We start from the raw sequence: 25,921 nt of genomic DNA, 5'->3' as shown, positions 1-25,921 counted from the left end.
TGCAGCTGTGTCAAATATCAACTGAGACAACAGCCAGAGCCAATGAAATAGCAGCACCTAGCAAGACCAGGGCAGACATTAGGTCTATTTAAAGGTGAAGGAAATGCTAGAAGATGTTTAATCCATGCATGATTAACCAACACACACACTCTAGGGATGGGCACGGTTAATCAAATATCCGGATATCCGAACGGTTAGTATTCGAACAATTGAGGCCTATTTTAACAATGAAAAAGCTTCATCTAAATGATATTAGCCATGTTACATTGTTAGACACAAGGACATTTGAAATGCTTAATTGAATAAAACAGTGTTTACTTAAGGCTCTTTGAGCTACTGCTGCTTCAGACGCAACGTGGTGTTGACAGTCATTGTTTACAGTTGTGCACTGTAAATGTAGCCTACAGTTCTGAGGACTCACAAAGTAATTGCTTTATTTTCAAGCTCATTTTCACTCTTATGGGCTATGGGTTGCATTTTACATGAAAGGGTATTTTATTATCTGGATAAGAGCGTCTGCTAAATGACTAAAATGTAAAAATGTACAGAAAAAAATTACTTTTTTTTAAAAAAACAAAATCAGTTCTATGATGGCGAACATCAGACTTCTCTTTCCCTGTTGTTGTTAGCCTAGGCTACTGTTAGCCAAAAAGTACTGCTATAGCACCATGGAAACACCTGCGCACCGTCTGGCCGTATTTATTACATTATGTTGCAAAACATTTCCTAGATGGAAACAAACGTAACGAAGCGGGAAGGGACCTACCTGAATTTGTCCAATAGAAACTCTTGTTTTGGCAAATTATTAGCTTATGATTACACCCCAGCTGTTAGCATTTTGCAGCATTGTGATTGGTACATTTTTTATATTGTAAATATCCGGAAAATAAATATTGATAGTATTTTAACAGTGAAATAAATCTCCTGCCCAAGTCACCCACAAAATTTAAATCAGTGCAGCCTGCTCTTTCTCTTCGCTAATGATGCGAGTGTGTGTTCAGTCTGCCTGTTGAATGTAGAACATCCTAGCCTATTTAATGTCAATAGGCCCTGTTTTACTGAAGTTACGAGGCAAGAAATTGCGAAATACAGCACACCATTGCGAGATACAACTTTGATTGCCGCTAGATAGAAACAGAACCCTGCACTATGCCTAGACTATGCCTAGACAGTGCTCTCTCTCTTCCTCTCTCTCTCTCTCCCTCGTGTTCGTTTGTGTTCTCAGAAGTACAAGTAATCAATCTCCTCCATTCCAAAAATACAGAATCTTAGGAGTCGATTCCACTAAATGTCTTGGTAAGTCACTGTATTTAACTAACTTTGAGGTACTTTTTTTTTTTTTTTTAGGAGAGAGTGGTCTGCACAGGCAGCTCAAAATTATTTGATTGACAGTTCTGGTTGTCTAGAGATAGACATGAATCCCGCTTCAGAAGCGGCATTACTTTACAGACAAGTAAAATGCCCTTCGTGTCGGCATTTAAAAAGCTGTAGTGCAACCTTACAAACAAACATGCCGTAGCGCTGTCAAGGGTATGTGTGTATATGAGGTAGACATAACTTCATTGCCCGACCCTAGCGGTCATACATATGCAGTGCTTGACTTGGACTGGAATAGATGCTGGTACTGTTTATATTTAGGTACAGGAGCGCCACAATACTTTTGAGATAATATTCTTTAAGAGGTGCAGGAGCTCAAGCAGTAGAAAATGTGATGTGCCGGTACTCGCCTCCGGTGAGCTCCTGCCCAACTCAAGCACTGTACATACATAAGAGGACCATTATTCTGCATTGTGAATTGATGTGGAATTTTCTGAAATTTTCTTGGCATTTTAGTGGAAAACCGATAAATAAAAATAGCAGTTGAAACATTAAGCAAAATTTTCAATTTGTCACATCGCTAGTCAGATCCTTGCTCTGTAAAGTGGTTCCTTCAAAATATGTCCGGCACACAAACTCAGAGACATTTACAGTGAAACTCAAAGGATATGCACCGACTGGCACCCTATTTCCTAATGGGCCCTGGTTAAGAGCAGTGCACTGTATCGTGAGTAGGGTACCATTTGGGACGCTGACACAGCCCGCCTGCCTAAAGGAGAAGCTATGTGTATGGAGGAGCTAACCCAGCCGCCTGCTAGTAGCACATTACTAATACAGCAGCCAGGTTCAATCTCAGTTCACCAAACCTCAATCAAATAATCCACTACAGTAGAAAACAAGTAGGCTACGGTACAACCACTCCCTGCTCAATGTATGTGTTCACAACTCCCTAGTAAACAGACGGGGGAAGGGGGTGAATGACACTTTGATTCAAATAGGGCTATATAAATTGAATGTACTTAGTAAAATTAAGATGCAAATATGGCCCGAGTTTCATAGGACAAACAAGATTCATCTTAGCCTAAAACTGTGTGTGTGACAAAAACAGCTTGGTACGTAGTCTACCAGAGCTGCCAGTTACCTCTTGTATCAGCTACTGCAGCCCAGGGTTTCTTAATGGGTGCTTTCCCAAGTGTCTCTACATAGAAAAGCCTTTCATCAACTTAAGCCTTTGAGAGGCAGCAGGGAGGGACAGAAATTAGGGAGTTAGGCTGTCTGGGGAAGTCCCGTCCTACACTCTCCAAACAATGTTACAGTTTGGATGTAATCATGATGGAAAGAGAAGAGAACACCGTTTTCCCCCCCCCCATTCAAAGGGGAAAATAATTGTATGTTGACCAACCTTGACCCACACGCATGTGCTCGCGCATGCGCGCACACACACACACAGAAACAACTTCGCTCAGCTATCGCTCAGCGTCACACTCATAATAACCCAGGAGAGTAAAGATCCAGTGAGTGTTTGGAATGTAAGGTGACCTCCCTTGGGCTGTTGTGTCAGAAAGTGAGATCAGACTTTGGCAATGACTCAGCAATACCTCACTCTACACAAGGCACCAAGTAGACTACAGAGAACATTCTGGAGGATGTTAGATGCAGCCAGGGTCAAAAGTAATGCACTATGGCCTATACTACAGACATAGAGTTCCAGTTCAGACTTAGACCAGGGTTAGGGAGGAGGAACAGAGCAGTCATACACCACTGATTCCAGACACCTCTAGAATGTTTATTCACAAGGTGATGTCATAGACCAGGAGAGAGAGAAACCATGAAACATTCATAGCACACATTTACTCGTGACTTAGGCTACTTCCTTTGCATACAGTATAGCATGTTTTTAACCTCTGGTCATTTCCATGTAAAAAGGCCCCATGAGCACCAACATGTGAAGTTCTCAAATCTGGTGCCAAATGAAAGCTAGGAGTCTACATTTTTGAGAAATGAAGGCATACATAACTTTAACCATTTTCCATCCTCAAAATTAGGAACAATCAAAGGCTTTGATTTCTGGTCAACAGATGGAAAAGTCTTAAAAAGGCATGAAATATATCAAAACATAATAATGCAGAAGTAAAGACACTGCCAACTAATATCAACACATATTTTGTTTAAGAAACATTGGCCTGTGCCTTAATTCTGTTACCAAAAGCCCACATCTTTAAGATAGACTAATTTCTCTCGCTCATGGAGGGAGGATAATGAAAGTTCACAGAAGTAACAAGATACAAACCATATTTATTTGGTTTCTTAATTATTAAGTGATTAAAACTTGAAATTAACCAAATTGGTAACAGAATTTTCTTAAAATCAGTAAATTACTGCAATTGAATTGGCTACAATGGGAAATCAGTAGTAACAAACCAGTCTTTCCTTCCATTGGCATATTATTACATTAAACTCAACCATTTTCATTGTTGGCTGGTGGTCAAAGCTGGATTTCTCCCTCTCGCTCTCTCAAATACAATCAAAAGTGAACTAAACAATCTAATATTAACAGTAAACTCAAAAGTTTCAAAGGAATAGAGATATTTCAAAATGTCATATGGCTACGTATAGTGTTATAACAGGGCAAATAGTTCATGTACAAAAGGGAAAATAAATAAATACAACTATAGGTTGTATTTACAATGGTGTTGGTTCTTCACTGGTTGCCCTTTTCTTGTAGCAACAGGTGACAAAATCTTGCTGCTGTGATGGCACACTGCGGTATTCCACCCAATAAATACGGGAGTTTATCAACATTTGATTTGTTTTCGAATTCTTTGTGGGTCTGTGTAATCGAGGGAAATATATGTCTCTTTCCTTAAATTTTGGGTCAGTCACAGTGGTCAGGTATTCTGCCACTGTGTACCCTCTTTCAGGGCCAAATATCATTCCAGTTTGGAAAGAATTTAATAAAAAACAGAGTAATATGTCAAGTAATTATCTTTCTGTTTTCTCATGATTTGGTTGGGTCTAATTGTGTTGCTGTCCTGGGGCTCTGTTTGTGAACAGAGCCCCATGACCCACTTGCTTAGGGGATTCTTCTCTAGGTTAATCTCTCTGTAGGTGATGGCTTTGTTATGGAAGGCTTGGGAATCGCTTCCTTTTAAGTTGTTGTAGAATTTAAACGGCTCTTTTCTGGATTTTGATCATTATTGGGTATCGGCCTACTTCTGCTCTGCATGCATTATTTGCCGATTGACGTTGTCCACGGGGGGGATGTTTTTGCAGAGTCTCAATTAGGTGTTTGTCCCATTTTGTGAATTCTTGGTTATAAGATCTCAACCATAAAGGGCAATGGGTTCTATAACTGATTCAAGTATTTTTAGACAGATCCTAATTGGGATGTCGAATTTATGTTATTTTTGATGGCGTAGAAGGCCCTTCTTACCTTGTCTCAGATCGTTCACAGCTTTGTGGAAGTTACCGGTGGTGCTGATGTTTAGGCCTAGGTAGGTGTAGTTTGTGTGCTCTAGGACAATGGTGCCTAGACGGAATTTTTATTTGTGGTCCTGGCAACTGGACCTTTTTTTGGAACACCATTATTTTTTGTCTTACTGAGATTTACTGTCAGGGCCCAGGTCTGACAGAAGATCTAGGTGCTGCTGTAGGCCCTCCTTGGTGTCTCTCTCACACACATACAATAAATGGAAAGAGAGGGGGCTTGTGTAACTCGCATCTGAGCACCAACCAACACTGGACGTCAATGGAAGTTGAAAAGTAAATTAGGTCAGTCGGCCCTGGCCTTGATTTCAACGTCCAGAGAATGCGTTTTTGATACGATCTGGACCGGCATTAATTTCAACGTCCACAGATGTTTATTTTTGTTCCAGTCCGGCTCATACATAGACATCCATGATTGGTTCAAATCTAAACCAATCATAGACATTTATGTTTTACAAGTGTGAAGAGCACCGTACAGTAAAGATACTTTTTTTCTTTTTTTTTTTAAAGTTGAGTATAGTTCAGTACAGTCCTGTTTGGCACAGTACTCTAGAGTTGAGTATATTATAATTTACTGTATTGTACTATACTCCACTAAACTCTTCTGTGCTGTACTCTACTGTACTATGATGTCCAAACTTGTGAAACATAGACGTCTATGATTGGTTCAGATTTGGTCCAGTCCAACCAAATTTGGTCTTGTTTGGGGGCGGAGATCATTAAAATATTAGCCAGTGTGTAGAATAATATGCAAAGGCGGATATTACATAATTATACATTTCTGTAGGCCTAGTACCTATTTAGGATACATCACCATGACGAGAAAAACATTTATATCCATAATTATGCATTTCTGTGTAGTACAGATTAGGGATCCATGATGAAATTCTGTTACGGCGTGTAAATCCACTTAATCTATCTATCTATATCTCTATATATATATATATATATATATATATATATATATATATATATATATATATATCTCTATATATATATATATATATATATATATATATATATATATATATATATATATATATATATATATATATATATCTATCTATCTATCTATATATATATATATATATATATATATATATATATATATATATACACTGCTCAAAAAAATAAAGGGAACACTTAACCTGTTATGGTATAGGGGGCAGTATTTTCACGGCTGGATAAAAAAATGTACCCGATTTAATCTGGTTACTAATCCTACCCAGTAACTAGAATATGCATATACATATTATATATGGATAGAAAACACCCTAAAGTTTCTAAAACTGTTTGAATGGTGTCTGTGAGTATAACAGAACTCATTTGGCAGGCAAAACCCTGAGACAGATTCTGACAGGAAGTGGATACCTGATGTGTTGAATTGACTTTAAGCCTATGCCATTGAAAAACAAAGGGGCTGAGGAATGGCACTTCCTATTGCTTCCACTAGATGTCACCAGCCTTTACAAAGTGTTTTGAGTCTTATACTGTGAGATCTGACCGAACAAGAGCCTTGGAACGGTGATGGCCCATTAGACACCTGGCGTGCGAGTTGATGTTGGGTACTCTCGTTCCAATACGTTTTAAAAGAGAACCCAATCGTCCGCCTTGAATTTTATTCATGTTCTGGTTAAAAAAGGCACTAATGATTTATGCGATACAACGTTTGACATGTTTGAACGAACGTAAATATATTTTTTCCGTTCGTGAAGTGAAGTCCGGCTGGCTTAGATCATGTGCTAACAACACGGAGCTTTTTGGACATAAATGATGAGCTTTTTTGAACAAAACTACATTCGTTATGGACCTGGGATTCCTGGAAGTGACATCTGATGAAGACAATCAAAAGGTAATGGATTATTTACATAGTATTTTCGATTTTAGATCTCTCCAACATGGCGGTTAGTCTGTATCGCAAAGCGTATTTTTCTGGGCGCAGTGCTCAGATTATTGCAAAGTGTGATTTCCCAGTAAGGTTATTTTTAAATCTGGCAAGTCGATTGCGTTCAAGAGATGTAAATCTATAATTCTTTGAATGACAATATAATATTTTACCAATGTTTTCTAATATTAATTAATTATTTTGTTGTGATGACTTGACTGCCGGTTATTGGAGGGAAACGATTTCCTGAACATCAACGCCATAGTAAAACGCTGTTTTTGGATATAAATATGAACTTGATAGAACTAAAAATGCATGCATTGTCTAACATAATGTCCTAGGAGTGTCATCTGATGGAGATTGTAAAAGGTTAGTGCATCATTTTAGCTGATTTTATGGTTTTGGTGACGCCTGTCTTTGAATTGACAATACATTACACACAGCTATTGTCAATGTACTCTCCTAACATAACTTTATGCTTTCGCCGTAAAACCTTTTTGAAATCGGACAACGTGGTTAGATTAAGGAGATGCTTATCTTTCAAAGGGTGTAAGATTGTTGTATGTTTGAGAAATTTGAAATTTATTTGGTTTCAAATTTGCCGCTCTTGAAATGCACCTGCTGTTGATAGGGTGCGCCACGGGTGGCACGCTAAAGTCCCACATAGCCCCAAGAAGTTAAACAACTCATCCTAGATCTGAATGAAAGAAATAATCTTATTAAATACTTTTTTCTTTACATAGTTGAATGTGCTGACAACAAAATCACACAAAAATAATCAATGGAAATCCAATTTATCAACCCATGGAGGTCTGGATTTGGAGTCACACTCAAAATTAAAGTGGAAAACCACACTACAGGCTGATCCAACTTTGATGTAATGTCCTTAAAACAAGTCAAAATGAGGCTCAGTAGTGTGTGTGGCCTCCACGTGCCTGTATGACCTCCCTACAACGCCTGGGCATGCTCCTGATGAGGTGGCGGATGGTCTCCTGAGGGATCTCCTCCCAGACCTGGACCACAGCATCCACCAACTCCTGGACAGTCTGTGGTGCAATGTGGCGTTGGTGGATGGAGCGAGACATTATGTCCCAGATGTGATCAATTGGATTCAGGTCTGGGGAACGGGCGAGCCAGTCCATAGCATCAATGCCTTCCTCTTGCATGAACTGCTGACACACTCCAGCCACATGAGGTCTAATATTGTCTTGCATTAGGAGGAACCCAGGGCCAACCGCACCAGCATATGGTCTCACAAGGGGTCTGAGGATCTCATCTCAGTACCTAATGGCAGTCAGGCTACCTCTGGCGAGCACATGGAGGGCTGTGCGGCCCCCCCAAAGAAATGCCACCCCACACCATGACTGACAGCAGAATGTTCTCCACGGCGTCTCCAGACTCTGTCACGTCTGTCACGTGCTCAGTGTGAACCTGCTTTCATCTGTGAAGAGCACAGGGCGCCAGTGGCGAATTTTCCAATCTTGGTGTTCTCTGGCAAATGCCAAACGTCCTGCACGGTGTTGGGCTGTAAGCACAACCCCCACCTGTGGACGTCGGGCCCTCATACCACCCTCATGGAGTCTGTTTCTGACCGTTTGAGCAGACACATGCACATTTGTGGCCTGCTGGAGGTCATTTTGCAGGGCTCTGGCAGTGCTTCTCCTGCTCCTCCTTGCACAAAGGCGGAGGTAGCGGGCCTGCTGCTGGGTTGTTGCCCTCCTACGGCCTCCTCCACGTCTCCTGATGTACTGGCCTGTCTCCTGGTAGCGCCTCCATGCTCTGGACACTACGCTGACAGACACAGCAAACCTTCTTGCCACAGCTCGCATTGATGTGCCATCCTGGATGAGCTGCACTACCTGAGCCACTTGTGTGGGTTGTAGACTCCGTCTCATGCTACCACTAGAGTGAAAGCACCGCCAGCATTCAAAAGTGACCAAAACATCAGCCAGGAAGCATAGGAACTGAGAAGTGGTCTGTGGTCCCCACCTGCAGAACCACTCCTTTATTGGGGGTGTCTTGCTAATTGCCTATAATTTACACCTGTTGTCTATTCCATTTGCACAACAGCATGTGAAATTTATTGTCAATCAGTGTTGCTTCCTAAGTGGACAGTTTGATTTCACAGAAGTGTGATTGACTTGGAGTTACATTGTGTTGTTTAAGTGTTCCCTTTATTTTTTTGAGCAGTGTATATATATTTATATTTCATCTTATGGCTGACACCCCATTCTTTCTGCAGTCATCTTTGAATCTTAATTCAGACCAGATATTTTTTAGAAATTGTGGTCACATAACTGTGGGAGATTTTACCGAAATTCTGTAACCAAACTTTGCATCTGCACAGTTCTTCCAATAAATGTGTTTTTGTAGAATGTTCAGTGTAAATTGTTAAAAAGTAGTCATTGTGCAGAGTCATAGGGTTTGTTACTTTTAAAATCAATGGTTTTTGTTTGGCATAAACTATCAAGTGAAAAAGCTGAGTCTCAGCGTAATTCCGTTACCGTGGAATTGCCCCTCTGAGTACGTTTGGAAGACTAGCAGAATGACATCGAAAGGATTGTTGGGTGTGCAAGAAACAGGGCCTAAAATTAACACCGCCAAATTTGAGTTGATTTTGGCATTGGCGGGTAAGATGTCCGTTTCACCAGCAATGTAGGTGGGTGGTCTGGGCTCCACAGTGCAAGCATGTCACTTGCATTTGCAAATATAAATAGAAGTTAAGTACGAGCACATGTACAGCAAAATAAATCTGCAGTAGCCATTTTAAAAGTGCTTCTGTTGTTTTGTTTCATGGCTGGGAGCTAATCACCCAAATAACTAAGTATCCTATAATATATATTAGGGATGAACAATATATCAGTAAGCATATCGGATTCGGCGATATTAGCTAAAAATGCCAACATCGGCCCGATGTCTAGTTTAACGGCAATGTGCAAAATCAATGTCAAAGCTGACGTGCATACCTATATAACGTAGGTAGATAACGTAATGACGCTACGAATAATACTGCGCTACACATGCAACACAGCATTCTAACCTAGCCTACTATGTGGATCTATTGTGAAGTTCCAAAGGAAGATAACAAAAAGGCCATTTGCAACGTTTCTGTTGCTATTATTTCCAGAGGGGAGAAAGTGAAATATTTCAATACCACAAACCTAATTACTAATTTCAAAGTGCATCACTCCCAGACATTCATACTTAGAAAAGCTGAAAACAAATAAGCGCACACATCCAACAACTACTTGAAAGAGTAAGAAAGTTTCAGTGAGACAACTCAAAGGTGAAATCCATTAACGGCAAGAAAATGGAATTCATTGCCCTTGACAACCAACCGTGCTCTGTCATGGATGACGTTGGCTTTCGCCGACTGGTTGAGCACCTTGAGCCCCGGTACACACTACCAAGTAGGGCGCTACTTTTCAGATGTTGCCCTACCAGAGTTACACAGCATTGTTGAAAAGCACATCCATTAGCTACCTGCTATGGGCGTCACTGCTATTAGCTTCACAACTGACATTTGGACCAGCCATGTCAGCCCCATGAGCATGCGGAGTCTGACAGCACAGTGGGTCGACGAGGATTTCGTACTGAGGAAAGCCGTATTGCATGCCCTAGAATGTGCTGGTTCTCATACCGCTGCTGCCATGTCAATGGCATTTGAGAACATGTTTGAAACATGAACACACTCCTAGCTCCATTCGAACAACTGACTCGAGAAATAAGCTCACCAACTGCGTCTACAGCAGACATCATACCCTCTGTGATGGCATCGAAAAGCCTGCTCAACAAAACTGCCGACACAGACCGTGGGGTTAAAACTTGCAAAAGTACTCTACTAGAGGCTGTGGACATGTGAGTCGGTGGTATTCTCTCTGAGCCTCTTTACTCTGTCACCACCATTATCGAACAAAAGGACCATTTATGATGTTTATGGGACATATTGGAGTGCCAACAGAAGATCTTCAAAGGTAAGGCATGAATTATATCGTTACTTCTGGGTTGTGTGTCGCGCCTGGCGGGTTGAATTATAATTGTCATGTGTTTGTTTGATGGGGTGCTGTCCTCAGATAATAGCATGGTTTGCTTTCGCTGTAAAGCCTTTTTGAAATCTGACACGGTGGCTAGATTAACAAGAAGTTAAGCTTTAATTTGGTGTTTTGCACTTGTGAATGTATGAAAAGTTAAATACTTCTAATACATTTTTTTGAATTTCGCGCTCTGCCATTTCACCGGATGTTGTGGAAACGTTCCGCTAACGGAACCCCTAGCCGTAAAAGGTTAACCTGTTGGGGATAGGGGGCAGTATTTGCACGGCCGGATAAAAAACGTACCCGATTTAATCTGGTTACTACTCCTGCCCAGTAACTAGAATATGCATATAATTAGTAGATTTGGATAGAAAAACACTCTAAAGTTTCTAAAACTGTTTGAATGGTGTCTGTGAGTATAACAGAACTCATATGGCAGTCAAAACCCTGAGACAAATCCTAACAGGAAATGGAAATCTGATGTGTGGAATCACTTCAAACCTTTGCCATTGAAACACACAGGGACTTAATCATTTAGCACTTCCTAAGGCTTCCACTAGATGTCGACAGTCTTTACAAAGTGGTTTGAGTCTTCTATGGTAGAAACTGACCCAAAGAGAGGTTTGGGAAGTTGGTCACAGGGGGAGGGCCATTACCACTATGACGCGGCTACCCTCCCCTTTCGAAACGTTTAGTAAGACAATGCACTCGTCCGCCTTGAATATTATTGAAGCTCTGGTTGAAAAAGGCCGTACAAATTTACTAAATTACTCACGATAAACGTTCACAAAAAACATAATTATTTTAAGAATTATAGATACAGAACTCCTCTATGCACTCGATATGTCCGATTTTAAAATAGCTTTTCGGTGAAAGCATATTTTGCAATATTCTAACTAGATAGCCCGGCATCACAGGGCTAGCTATTTAGACACCCAGCAAGTTTAGCACTCACCAAAGTCAGATTTACTATAAGAAAAATGTTATTACCTTTGCTATATATTACCTTATATATATATATATATATATATATATACACACACACACACACACATATATATAATACATATATATTATACATATATAATACACATTATATATATATATATATATATATATATATATATATATAATACATACATATACACATATACATACATATACACATATATATATATATTATACATACATAAATATTATATATATATATATATATATTTTTTTTTTACAACAAAACAATATCCTACCTATTGACTGAGAAACATCAATGATTCTCCCTCACTTGGTCCAGTACCAGGTAAATCCATCAGACTCTGCAGCTACTCGGATGGCAGCTGAAGGTCATAACCTTTCTCTGCCATCCGTGGGAACCATCCACCAACTCACATTAAACCCAGCCCTTGAAAGCGATAAGGATTTCTCCTGCACGCAGCAGTTAATGTGTCCGGATCAAAGTTCCCAGGATACACTGATAATGACTGTGTGTGAAATCAAAATCAAATCAAAGTTTATTTGTCACGTGCGCCGAATACAACAGGTGTAGACCTTACAGTGAAATGCTTACTTACAGGCTCTAACCAATAGTGCGAAAAAAAGGTGTGAGTGTGTAGGTAAGTAAACAAATAAAACAGTAAAAAGACATCTGAAAATAACAGCAGCAAGGCTATTATACAGACACCGGTTAGTCAGGCTTATTGAGGCAGTATGTACATGTAGGTATGGTTAAAGTGACTATGCATATATGATGAACAGAGAGTAGCAGTAGCATAAAAAGAGGGGTTGGCGGGTGGTGGGACAGATAGCCCGGTTAGCCAATGTGCGGGAGCACTGGCTGGTCGGCCCAATTGAGGTAGTATGTACATGAATGTATAGTTAAAGTGACTATGCATATAAGATAAACAGAGTAGCAGCAGTGTAAAAGAGGGGTTGGGGGGGGCATACAACGCAAATAGTCCGGGTAACCATTTGGTTACCTGTTCAGGAGTCTTATGGCTTGGGGGTAAAAACTGTTGAGAAGCCTTTTTGTCCTAGACTTGGCACTCCGGTACCGCTTGCCATGCGGTAGTAGAGAGAACAGTCTATGGCTGGGGTCTTTTTAGGGCCTTCCTCTGACACCGCCTGGTGTAGAGGTCCTGGATGGCAGGCAGCTTTGCCCCAGTGATGTACTGGGCCGTACGCACTACCCTCTGAAGTGCCTTGCGGTCGGAGGCTGAGCAATTGCCATACCAGGCAATGACGCAACCGGTCAGGATGCTCTCGATGTTGCAGCTGTTGAACCTTTTGAGGATCTCAGGACCCATGCCAAATCTCAGGACCCAAGCCTCCTAAGGGGGAATAGGCTTTGTCGTGCCCTCTTCACGACTGTCTGGATGCGTTTGGACCATTCTAGTTTGTTGTTGATGTGGACACCAAGGAACTTGAAGCTCTCAACCTGCTCCACTACAGCCCCATCGATAAGAGTGGGGGCGTGCTCGGTGCTCCTTTTCCTATAGTCCACAATCATCTCCTTAGTCTTGGTTACGTTGAGGGAGGAGATGATTGTGGACTACAGGAAAAGGAGCACCGAGTGTGTGTGTGAGAGTAGTTCAGCTGTTGGAAGCTCATGGAGCAATGCTCAACGCTAAAAACTGCTCCGCGGTCAAGAAAGAAAGTAAACTCCCGCTCCAAATTCGCATCATTCATTAAAATCACAATTTAACCAACACCCATCTATTTTTGTGACTACCTGGACCTACCAATTGGTTTAAGTTTTGAAACCAAACCATACGGATTTGAATGAAAAGTATTTGAATAAACATGGAATGGTGAATGTAAGAAATGAACATGGCTGAAGCCTGCGCAAATTTCTACTATTTATGTGTCCAGGTTAAACGTGGGACATCCCTCATAAAACAAAGTTGGTTAAATTCATGGTATTGCATCATTTTTAGATCTATCAGAAGCGATTAATAGACAAAACAGCAATGTAATTTATAGGGATGCACGAAATATCGGTGAACATATCGGAATCGGCCGATATTAGCTAATAATGCCAACATTAGTATCGGCCGATGTCTAGACTAATGCCGACGTGCAAAACCGATGTCAAAGCTGACGTGCATACCTATATAACGTAGGTACATGACGTAATGACGCTACGTAAAAATGTTGCGCTACAAGTGCTACACAGCACTCCTAACCTAGCCCACAATGTCTGTTGTGTGGATCAAGCAGTCAACAAGTTGAGCAGTCATTTGAAAGAGCAAGAAAATTTCAGCGAGACAACTCAAAGGTGAAATCCATTAAAGCCAAGATAATGGAATTCATTGCCCTTGACAATCAACTGTTCTCTGTCGTGGGTGATGTTGGCTTTCGCCCACTGGTCGAGCACCGGTACACATTACCAAGTGTGCTATTTTTCAGATGTTGCCCTGCCGGAGTTACACAGTAATAGCGTCACTGCTATTAGCTTCACGACATAGCTTAGCTTCACGACATACATTCCGTTTGGGTCTTTGCATGTCAAAAAAGATACAGTAGGACTGTGTAAGCTGTACAAAAAATGTCTGCAAACAAGCAAACAGTGGCCACGAACGATGCGTTTACAATATCGCAATGGTAATAAAGCATAATTTGTTTGACCACAACTTCTGGGGTAGCTAGCTTTAGCTTGGTACCTAGCTAGCACAAATACAACCAGCCTGAAAACAATGACCAGTAGAAACTGCAGTCATTTTCATTATTCTAGACAATGACTTAGGAATCCGTGTGAGTAAGTATTAGCTACGTTGCCACTTGTTGTTCACCTATTGAAATTGAACTTCAGTTCATGAAAATAAATAGCTAGCCAGCTACTTAACCCTGTTGCCCAAAGCGAACGTTATAAGCAGCCAGCTAGCTTCATCTGGCTAGTGAGGCTCGACCGGACCGGGTTATGTGTTGTGAAGCTAGCCACAATAAGGATCAGGCACTAGGGTTGCAAGGAGTCGGAAACCTTCCGGGAAATATTCGGAAATTTCCCATGGTAAGTTAAGCCCGGGAATTTTTCTTAAATTCATCAACAAAAAAAGTTAGCTTATAACAGTGAACCTTTTTTTGTGGGATACATAAGGCAATTCTAGGTCTTGTGGCATATTTTGGTTACACTATCCCCATTTTCCCATCACATGTACAGCTGATTCTCAAGATCTTGCACACTAATGAGATGCTATTGAGCCCACATTACTACACTGTCTGAGCCAAGGACTACATACTTTCTGGTAAGTTTTGATTACAATACTGGGTGGGGTGAATATATTTTATATGACATACATGATATTATGTTAACTAGTAAATAGTAGCCTACAGCAAAGTGTGTTTAATCATTTCTAACTTGTTAATTTCTGCTAGTTAGTTTTTTCTACCATGTGGGTTTTAGCTTGCTTGAGCCTGCTAACTGAGAAGTGTTAATTACCCTAAAACATTTATCTTACAAAGGAGTTGTTTAATCTAACTGCATTTTACCAGTACTACCAGTAGGCCAACCGATAATACCACGACGGAATGCGTTTCAAGTGATGCTGCGCCGCCGAGAAGAGCTAGCATGTCCAGCAAAGTACATCGCCAGTGGCATTCACACACTTCGTGCAGATCAGCAGGTGGGGGCTTTTTGTGGAAGCCAGACGAGACAATCGAAGGAGGATGCAGTGAGCAAAGTAACTGGGCTCGAATTTAGTCAAGCTTGCTCTATTTAGATTGATGCTTTTAATTGTATATGTTATAAACAACTTTTTTTGATGATGATTAAAGGTTATGCTGGAATTATGTATTTTTTCCCCCAATGCTACATTCATGTGGCAGACCTAACTTGATTGACCCTCTTTCTAAAAGGCCTTGTCTATGAGAGGCCTAATCATATTTGTATGAATATTTTGTTAATGCCTAGGCTATAAAGATGCATTTAGGTAATTAACTCATTATTATGCATCAACATTTTAATTTGATTACAATTATTAATTGTCAATCATTCTTGAATTTGTTAGGCTATACAATGAAGTAGATTAATGAACCGATAATACATTCATACATACTTTTTTTTTTATATAATTTTTTTAATATGATAGGATGTATAATACAATGCAATATTCTATGTGAATAATGTTCATTGTTAATTTGTGTATTAATAATAATCACTTATTGTTCATGTCCATTTAGCCTAGGTCAATGTGGTAAAGTACTGTTATTCCTTATCCATCTAATGATATAAAAAATAAAAATTGAAATGCTCACTCGCCTCACTTTTCTGGTAGGAAAATCCGTTAAACAGTGAATCAATTTTGTGTGGCCTTAGTCTATAACTTGCACATACAGGCTGTGACTAGAATTAAATACAAATTAAAAGAAAAAATGTAATTTATTTTTTGAAACAAGAGTTTGGCCAGTCTGTGGTTTCAGGCTCATGCGATGGTGCCTGGAGAGCCGGCCAGCAGCGGAGAATATCCTCTCCAGACTTGCAGAGCCGCTGGGGATGCGAATTACCCTTTTGGCCACTCTTATCAGGCTGGGCGGAGATGCAGAGTTGTTTTTTTTTTTTCTATAGGTAGGCCTAAAGGTTTTGAGGCAAAATAACCCAATCAAAATGGAAACCTCCTTGAATGTGGGAATATGCCAGGCCTATTGGGCCAAAATCAATTATGGCCTATTGTATAGCTAATATAACGAAAATGAACGAAACGTTTAAGAGATCCGATTTTTTGTTTATAAATACTTTGCTACAATGATACACTTCGTTATCTACCCACCTCATTCCTTTCTTTTAGCATGTGCACGTAGTAAGTACACCATCATGCTTTTGGGTTAGTGTATTTTCAGATTCGCTTGGCCCTCACCTTTATAAGTCACCTTGATTTAGCACCTGTGTTTTATTTGTTTCTTTATGAAAATCTTTTGCGAACTCCATGACAGTAGCTAAAGCTACAAGTAGACTACAAATGCATGCTCGGGTGGGCATGCCCGGAGCTCGTGAAATGAGCGCTTCTGAAGAGAAATTGGAGCGGGCGAGAAGGCCGATGCGCCAGCCTTTGGGTATCTCGCTCCATGCTCCAGTCAAATTGGGAACGCTCAGCTCCTCGCTCCGCTCACATGGTTTGTTAAAATGTGATACGCCGTGTGTAACGTTCATTTTTATAGTTTACTTCGCTACTTCAGTAATCTTTCTCAGTTTGCTCTCCATGCTGCTTTCCACACAGACCTAGCACCGCCCCGTCACTGAAGGAGCACATTTGTTGTTACCTCAACATCGAGACACTTGCGTTCAGTCTGCATGGACAATGCAGCACAAGCAACAATGTTGATGACAATGATGCTGTTTTCACTTTGGTCCTTAATATAAATCCACTAGTGTTCTATAATTATACTATTAGTTTGTGTTTCTTACATCTGCAAACAGCTAGTTTGTCTTTTCTTAGCCTAAATCTTGTTAGCCACTTAATGCTAATCGCTAGCTAGCTAATAAATGTACTGAGTCAGAGCAAACAAAATTAGCAATACAGCCTGATAATGCCAGCCACACAATACTCATAAAGCACATTTAGAACTTGTATTATTCAAAAACATACAATACTGTCAAATGCCATACAATTGTTTTTATACCTTGATATGATCTTTTTGGCCATGTCGCCCAACCCTACTTCTACAATCGGCAAATACCTAGGCCAAGATACATTTTCGTTCAAATCAAAAGGGGTGTAGTCAAAAAGTGATTGAAATCATGTGGAACGACCCAGAGAGGAAGGGAAGCAAGTAGTTGTGTGCACTTTTAATTGGGCCATTAGGCCATCAGGGAGCACAGGCCACAGCACACTGAACTTTAGACTATTGGTCGGGTTCAACCCGTGGGTATACTCACTCCTCTCCTCATACACAGTACAGCGCACCTGGTTTTGTAAACACTGTGCCAGTGGTTTCTGCCTTTGAAGTCTCTTAATCGTTCAGGTTTCTCCACGAGAAGGGGAAAAAAGCTATAGAAATACACAACAGAAAATGGGAAAAACACAATTGGGTCTGAAAAGAATTCAAAGTTTCCTCTGTTCCTCTAATCTCAAACGAGATTTCAACCAGCTGTCTGAGGTACTACCAAGCTGGGGCAATTAGTTGACCCTAGGGTTTAAAAAAAAAAAAAAAATCTAGTGTCTGAATAGGCTAACTGGCATAGAGAGAAGTAACTCTGAGGAACCAGCAAAACAGTGGTGTGTTTCTGTGTTCCACAATTCACCCAATGATATATGATGCATATGGTTCCACTTCTAGACTGGTTTGGTGGCTTCAGCACAGGAGCGAATGGGGGCCCGTGTGTCAGTCGAGCCACTCCCTGCTGAGCCTACCAGTGGTCAGGCTTCCTCTCGACCCTGTCCTGACCTCTAGGATCTGGGCAACTCACTTGTCTGAAGTTAGGCCTGGAGGGATGAAACACGTTGGCCTTTAACATCCTACTGAGGAGCCATGACAAGTTCAGGCAGGAGTCTGGTAAATTAGCACATTTCCCTTGTCCTTAGCCCATCTTTTTCCCCCTCCCTTTTTCATCAAAGTTTATTTGGGGATTTGTAAGTACTTTTCTCCTCTGGTTTCTCTTCAGGACATGTACATAGTTGAATGGGGTTGATTTATTTTTCATGCCTCTCCCACGTGGCTGGCTGGTCCATGTTTCTCTTATGTGAGGGGGCGGGGAAGGTAAAAATACTTTCAGGAATGGAGCATTCTGGGAGGAGAGTGAACGAAGGGATTGTTTCAGGTGTGTTCTGAGCAAGGTTAAGTTCAGAGGGAGGCACTGCCCCTTGGATTGAGATGGGGGAGAGATGGATTGAGGTGGAGGGAGGGGATGTTGGCTTGAGGGCATGAAACAGGAGGGTGGGTGCGTTTGAGTGTACTTGGCCTTGGCAGACTAGGCTTGCACTATCAAAACAGCCAGCAACGGTGTTGTTTTAGTGAGCCAAATGTCACCCTTCAGCTCTTCCTCCAGTCAGGATTCCAGGAAAGAGACTAGTGTGTCTCCACATAAGCGACAGCTCGAGTATATGCCAAATCAAGTTGTACAATACCTGCAACCCAAAAACATGAGCGACAACAACTGCTTCTACAGAAAACCACAATAGCAGATCATTTAGAAGTATGAATAAAGCTGTGATTGCTCAGACAAATTTCAAGTGTCTGACTGGAGCAGATTATTTCATCATGAGCTGAAGTCTTCAGAGAAGCCAGACATTAACCGCCTGAGGGGGTCTGAACAATACCAAGTAATAACATCAGTAATACCAACAGGTTCTGCTTTCAACTCGCCAACTCAATAATCTGACAGGATAAATCCCAAACCCAGTCCACCTATGAAAACACACCGCAGATCCGTACATATAGATTTGCATAATCATCTGAAATAGGCCTACATTTAGGCCTAACCAGAGAAACAGATGTTTCTTTATGCACATTATGGTCTGCAGCCTACAGCCATACCTCTATTGTTTGTTTCCTGGTTTCCTGGCAACTTGGCCTCTATATTGATTGGTTAGATGCAAAATTAGGACATAGAAGGATCTAGAATATTGGCTGAGGAAATTGCCATATGCTCCAAGTGGCTAGGTGCTAGGATAGCCTAAATCAAGGACAAGAATGTATACACATATCTTTGTAATAACTTACAGCAGGACTATTTCTTAGTCCACAATATGGTCTTGCACAATGTAACATTTCTTACGTAAAATGCAAACAGCAAACCATAATAATTTCAAACTTTCAGTTGGTACTGGCAGTATCTAACATTTGCAACAATGAGCCAATTTTCTTGGAGTGGAATGCCCTGGAAAACTGATTAAAGTGGGGCACTGTGCCCCTAAAATAAGGATATCATTGCTGGGAAGGACAAAAGCTAAGTGGGTGGCTTTTATCCATGCTGTTTTCCATTCATGTTATTGAGTACCCTCCTCTGGGTCAACCAACGGCCTCCAAATTCATAAACTAGATACTTGTTGTGTTAGCCTCCTAGGGTTGCTCCAATACCACACACATACGTCTGGAAGAGGGCTGATAAGATTCCACCCAGATTTACAGGGTCAATGTTATACCCAATTTAATGTTATACCCATTAAATTGGGTATAACATGGAGCCAGGCCTGAGCTTGCCGAGCCATCGGTCCAACTCGGCAGCAGGCAAGGCACTCATCACCCTCAATTCATAAAATGTCTCTGACTCCAACATGTGGGCTGCAATGGGGACAGGGGCATGGGGGACCCTCTCTGGCCAATATGTGTAATCAGTAGGCTTTTTTCTCTCTACGCTCCACAGTCAGGGCTAGTCCCACTTATGTGTATTTAACCTCCTGAAAGCATTTCCCAAAAAGCACGTCACCCAGACACCGAGCTCTCTTGAAATTCAGTCAATGGATTTGCAATCTGCAGAGGCCCCAGTACAGCAGCAGAGCACAACAGTCAAGGCCTCACTATCTCAGCTACACCAAGAGTGTACTGTAGTGTAGAGTACCCACCCATAATGACAGCAAACAATCATCAGGAACATAAACTCCCCCTCACCACAAGATGAACATTGGTGAGATTATTTGATCTTGGAGCAAGTTCACACATCAGAAAATGACAGCATTGAAGTCCTGAGATCACATAAGTTGCATATCCTTGCATCATAACACATTATATAATAGAAAACCTACAGCTCTTGTAACAGACTAACCAGGGATTGAGCAGGTTAGTGTGCAATTAAAGGGATTCACATGAACACAGTTCCTGGTTGATAAAGGGATGGGACAAAATGACAGTATCTGCACTGACGTTAGACAGTATACAAGCACATAGGAGACGGTTGAGCTCATACATGGCAAAACCTTGATGTGTTGATAATGAATACAATGATTATATTGTTCATTGTTTTTTCTAGCGGCTTGTGTATATCGCTAAATCACAATTTAGGCGAAATTGAAATTTTACAATTATTTAGCAAACTAGCTTGGTTGGTTTCTGCTAAAGAAATGAAATTATTTTGCTCAAATAATTAGTAGAAAACGTGGCGCCTGCAACTGCCAGTGGCTGCGCCATTATGAAAACCTCGCCATAAATTACTAAATTGGAAATGTATCCAACATTTTTACAATGTAATCTATGCGACAACGCATTTTCTAGGTTAACGTTGAAGGATTGCGAAAATGGTTCCTCTCTCACACCATTGCGATCATTCGATAGAATTGCCTGGGTGTGTACATTATGCACGATTAAGTTTAGAATGCGGTGGCGCAGAGATGCATTATATAGTGGGCAATACAGCAAGCTTGCAAACTACGTTTTTAGACGGCCTATGCCAGTAGACTGACTAGGGGTAATTTGGATACTCAATCAAGAGCTTCGGTGAATAAGGGTTGACTGACACAATTCTATCTGGTACAGTTAAATGCTATTACCAAGGTTTTATGATTATGTCTCGCCAGCTGTATTTTCCCTCGCACGCTCCCATCATTTACGAATATCATGGCTCATCTTGACTGGCTAGTTGTAGATTACTATAATTGTGTACCCTTGGCAGCAGAACATTCAGCTAATGCAGTAAAAGAGTAACAAACCTAGCGTTACCTACACTGTCTGTAACTAACGTTAGAACTTTGATTTGAAATGAAGGTAGACCCGGCTATGGAACATTAAAAAAAAAAAATCACAAAAATGTTGTGCATTACTATGACTGCGAGATGACTGGTGTGTAGGTTACCTAACAAGTTAAATAATGTTGCATGACTTCAAAGTAATTTTTTACTACGGAGTTAAAAGTAACAAAGAAAAAAAGGAGGAACCTACCACGTGATGAGGAGCCGAGTCCGGGGTAATTTTTTTTTAGAAACAAATCCCGCACTTTGATAGTAATTTCATCAAGGAAACAAAATATGTGGGAAAACAAATAATTCGAGAATGCCCCTTCACAAAATCCGTCTCGTGCGTTCCAAATTGGGTAACCCCGTGTTGCTCCCGGAATCACGAAATGGGCGAAACAACGAGTAGTTGAGGAACCGAGTCAGCTTGCTCTCTTCTCTTTGCAATTATTAATGCTCAACCTAGTTTATTGCAAAGGCGGTTTAATTCAAATCGAATTGGTCTTGTCATATTTCCCAACGCCATTTATCGACGACTTGTTATGCATTTTCCCTGGTAATCCGTTTTTATTGTTGCCGTTTTAGGGAGAGCGTCACACAGAAAATGGCGGCTCGCTCCTCTCCCTCGGATTTCAAGTCTGACAAACAGAACCCGAGAGCAAAGCCGCGGCGGGAGACATTCCTCACTCGCCACTAGTGGAACTTCATCCTGTCTCCGCTTGAGGGAGCCAAAGTCAAGCGTTCCATTTTCTACATGTCTGAAACTGGATTGCTGTGTCTTCCATCATGGCTCAATTAAATCGTGACTTGCAGTTATTACATTTCACGCAAGAGCCGGAATGGATACAGTTTCATTATAACCCCGAATCAAAACATGTGGTTCTGAAGGATTGGAGAAAGTGAATGGTTATGGGATCATAACCAGGACATGGACACACGGTTAGTTATAAATATCTATGATGCTACCCTGCAATATGATAGCATGTGCGTCAAAGAATTCCCCTATGGGAAACACTCTTTTCACACCAATTCGATACCAAAGTGACTTTCATAGCAGGTTAGGAGAACTTACACAGCAGGTTAGGATAATTAATGTAGCAGGTTAGGAGGTTAGGAGATTGAGGTTAAGAAAATAGTTTGAGAAAATGGTTTCCTAACCTGCTACGAAAATCACCTTGTATCTAAGTGTCATTAAAAGAGTGTGTCCCATTCCCCCCATAGAGGAAATATATGGGTGTTGTATAGAATTCTAATGTAAGGCCAGGGGGAACCGAAGAACACAACACCATTTCTGCAATGCAACAGAGAGCACAGATGGGCAACATAGGCGATTCTGAAATTGTTTGCTCCAAACGAAAACTAGAGTTACTTCTAGAAAAATTCAGGTAGGTCTCTCCCCGTTTGGTTCTGTTTGCTTCCGTTTGGTTCTTAAACAGTAAACAATTTCTGTTGCAAGACAATGAATACACCCTTGCCTTCTCAACAAAGCCCAATATGAAGAAAAAACCCTTCCCCTGGCCCTATACCATTTTTGTGTGCAGATCTGAAGGTAACAGATTGGTTACAGTTACACGCGTAGCCTATAGAGAGCAATAGTTTTGGTGTCACTTTGTAGGCACTAACTCTGCCATGGTTCATTGGACAAATCTAATTACAATCCTTCACTATATTACTTACAAATCCCGTTACTTTCATTTGGCAAACGAAAAACTACTTACGGTTTCAGACAACAATCAACATCTATATATGGATGTCATATCCCCTGCCTTATGATCCCTGCCATTGATATTCCACCTGTTCTGCGACTGTTCACTCTACTAATGTGATATTCTGCCATCTAGTGGTCTTTAGTAGAGTTAACACCCCCTATATTGGATAAACCACCCCTCCAACTGTGTCAGCATCTGACTACAGCACCATATTTCTGTAGCAGTATTTAGGTTGATATGCCAGACAGTGACACAATATTATAGTGATACATCATTTCAGATTATAGTGAAATGTCAACCATAGTCATTTATGGAACAATGCACTTTGGCAATCTGTCCAAAGTTATTAAACCAAGCTCTATGCATGATGATGACACATAATCAATACTGTATCATGAAACACATGTTGTGTATACATACCTTGCAACAGCAAAGCTCACCTCCCACCAAATCCATCCTTAGGGGAAAAATATCCACTGTGTATTCCAGGTACAGTGCATTCAGAAAGTATTCAGACCCCTTCACTTTTTCCACATTTTGTTGCATTACAGCCTTATTCTAAAATGTATTAAATCGTCCCGCCCCCCCCCCCCCCTCAATCTACACACAATACTACATAATGACAAAGCAAAAAATGTTTTTAGAAACTCTATTTTTTTGTACGTTTATTATTATTTTTTTATACATTTGCAAACATTTCTAAAAATCAGTTTTCGCTTTGTCATTATGGGGTATTGTGTGTAGATTGAGAGGAAAAAATGATTTAATACATTTTAGTACAAGGCATAACAAACGTAACAAAATGTGGAAAAAGTGAAGGGGTCTGAATACTTTTTAAATGCACTGTAACTTCCACAAGGTAATCAAGCCCTCCAGTTCTTTGTCCAAAGGACCTGTACACAGACAAACAAACTGTATTATAAATCAATAATATACCTATAAATCATATGACTGACATAGGCCTACTTGGTATGGCACTACAAAGAATGTCTAAAAACACTTTGTACAGAACATTGATTTATTTTTGTTGTTCTGAGTCTATATGACAATCATACTTTATTTATAGAATGACCTGGCATTGTGCCATATTCTAAAATTATTCTGCAAATTATCTTGTTGAATTTTGGTGAACATTTACGTGCAGCTACAGTTACACTAGACTAGGGCACAATCTCCAACAGTCTTTTAAATTAAGAATAAACTGGATTGATTTCAGACTCAATACTCTGTTAGCTTGACTGATTTTATTGTGGAAATGGGCTGTAGCCCATAATCAACTATGTTGGCTAGCTAATAGCTAGCGAACTGGCTAACAAACTCCACGGCCCTTGTTCTAAGTAAGTTAGCTAGCGCGGCTAGCATAACTTGCTAGCAATCCTTGCGCTAAAATCTATTACTACTTTATAAACGTAGCAAACCATACACAATATCACACACTGACTTACTGTGCGAAATTATACTGTAAATATTTCAATGTTATCACAATTATTATTTACTATATAGTGTATATAATTTTGCAAGTGTGTGCGCCTACTGTACGACACCCGAAGAACGATAGCTAGCTAACGTTAGCTAGATACACTATTTGGCCTGTTGACTGCAACCCCACAGTAACGTTCGCAGTTTTACCTTTGCATTTCAAACTGGATCATTAAATAAATAAATAACATACAATATAACACACTTCAATCCCATCTCTATTCATTTTATCTTCTAATATAATCCGTTTTGTAAAATTACCTGAGATAAACTGAGTTTTAACATGACAGAGTCAAGACTTCATGTTCACTTACCTGCACAACTCAACCAGTCTTGAACCGGAATTACCCGCCTGCCTAGCCCTGTGATTCGTCAATTTGGTTATGCAGCGATGGCGATTGGTTTATTTATCTTTTCGTCTGCACGGATGGTCGTCCAGTTGAAAGTAAATAAATGGAAGTTTACCAGTTGTTGTCGTCATTAATATACAAGCTCAATAACTGTGCAATACTTTAAAATAAAATTATTTGGTTAGACTAAATTGTTGGCCAATTACTCTTCAACGTCAATTTGACCAAATGATCCCGGTCTCCACCAAATCATTTGCCACAAATTACTTTGTATTTAGTCTCCAAATTTGAACCCATTAATTGGCTAAACGGAGCATAATTTGTACCTAGTAATAGCCACTGAGAACAGTCGAAGCTTTTTAAGCAACCTAATACGGTGTTAGATGTGTTGACAAGCCGATGCTGGGTCACAATTGAATCACTGTCATTTGAAGGGGCTTTTCTTCAGGCTGCTGTAGTGTAATATTACATTGCTGGACTAAAATGGCATTATCCAGAGATAATGGTGTGTATGTGGAGTGGCCCAGTTGTTGAGGACCTGAAACCTGACTAGGTGTATTGTCAGTTAAAGTCATCCCCCACTCGCAGAGGTCTTTCTGTCCTACATGATAAGACTAACCTTAAAATAACCTTCCTGACCTCCATACACTGGTTCCAAGTTCCTGCTTGTATCAGATGCAATGTCCTGCTATGGCAGTGAGGGCAAGGATACAGCAGATGCTCATCCCAGTTCTTCTCTGTTCCAGGTCCTCAAAAAAAATATCCTCCCACTACTGTCAGAACCACTGAGTCATCTTCCTTCATCTCCTGTCCTGAAACAATCTTGGTTTCCCCCACTTATAAATCATGAACTAATAATTAGTGTTCTCAATGCAATTAATTATGAGACTTGTGATATAAATCCATACTTCAAATTTTAACTAGGCTATAAACTGTTGTTCAGTCCCCCAATCATTAGCCAATTTGCTCTGATCAGCATCTACTAAGATACATTGTCTTATCAGGTCTTTGTAAAGGCAGATGCAGCCAACAAGTCTTACATTTACTGACATTCACAGTTTGGGGGAGT

General features: G+C 40.5%; 1 protein-coding gene across 3 annotated transcripts in view; it reads right to left on the bottom strand.

The window, feature by feature from the left end:
• LOC115196430 (KAT8 regulatory NSL complex subunit 1) overlaps positions 1–23,558 on the bottom strand; it is a 72,645-nt gene extending 49,087 nt beyond the window's left edge. For 2 of the 3 annotated variants that reach the window (XM_029757262.1, XM_029757276.1), the window contains exon 1: positions 23,444–23,558. The gene's annotated coding sequence lies outside the window, so the exon portion shown is untranslated. Of the gene's footprint in view, positions 1–21,522; positions 22,159–23,443 lie in introns of those variants that run through there. The other variant, XM_029757271.1, reaches the window with a different exon arrangement.
• Between the last annotated feature and the right edge of the window lie 2,363 nt (positions 23,559–25,921).

This window comes from Salmo trutta, chromosome 1, assembly GCF_901001165.1.
Source record: "Salmo trutta chromosome 1, fSalTru1.1, whole genome shotgun sequence".
Lineage (NCBI taxonomy): Eukaryota > Metazoa > Chordata > Actinopteri > Salmoniformes > Salmonidae > Salmo > Salmo trutta.
The sequence above is the reverse complement of the archived record's forward strand: the minus strand, read 5'-3'. Positions and strand labels throughout refer to the sequence as shown.